Consider the following 766-nt stretch of genomic DNA (forward strand, 5'->3'; position numbering starts at 1 on the left):
GGCGGGGTCTGGGGCCGGCCCCGCACACCGGCCGCGATTCCGGTTCACAGAATCTGTTCTGTGGGAAAAGGCCATTGTGAAAAACACCAATCATTTGTTTTAAAATTTTAAACGTTTAATAGGAATAAAATGGTTATGAAAATAGCAATATAATTAGAGTAATAATAATTTGGACAGTTTCGATTAGGACAATACGAGACAACAGAAACAAAGAGTTACGGACTTCCAGGTACCTTTTTCTGGGCAAAATTAGCCCGAAAAATGACCCACGTTAACAGAGGATTAACCCTTAAAAGCAACAGCCTGTTGCATATTCGTACACCTCATCCATGATGCATAAATTCCATTCAAACACAGGATTCTGTCTGGGCAGTGTCAGCTTCTTCCTCTGAATCCTGACAGCATCTTCAGGGCTGAGCGAGGAGGGAAGAAGTTCATTTCTTCTGATAATGAAGCAATAAATTCTCTTTCTCTGAAAGATTCGGGTCTCCTGTGGCTGCTATCTCAGTATGAGTCCTTTCTTCAAAAAAAGTATCTTACATAGCATCGTTTCTATTTTAACATTATAACCTAAAACTATATGTAACACACTACTAAAAAATTAATAAAGCATCACTTTCTAACATAACACATATTAATTTTAATATTTGCAAAAAGCCAATCATAAAATACGCATTTTTCACACTTTCAACCCAAACCATTCTAGGATTCTGTGATTCTGTGAACAGCCTGTTAGTGCATCTCACCAGGAGGCATTTTCTGGGAT

The sequence above is a fragment of the Geospiza fortis genome, unplaced genomic scaffold (genome assembly GCF_000277835.1).
Source record: "Geospiza fortis unplaced genomic scaffold, GeoFor_1.0 scaffold250, whole genome shotgun sequence".
In the NCBI taxonomy this organism is placed as follows: Eukaryota; Metazoa; Chordata; class Aves; order Passeriformes; family Thraupidae; genus Geospiza; species Geospiza fortis.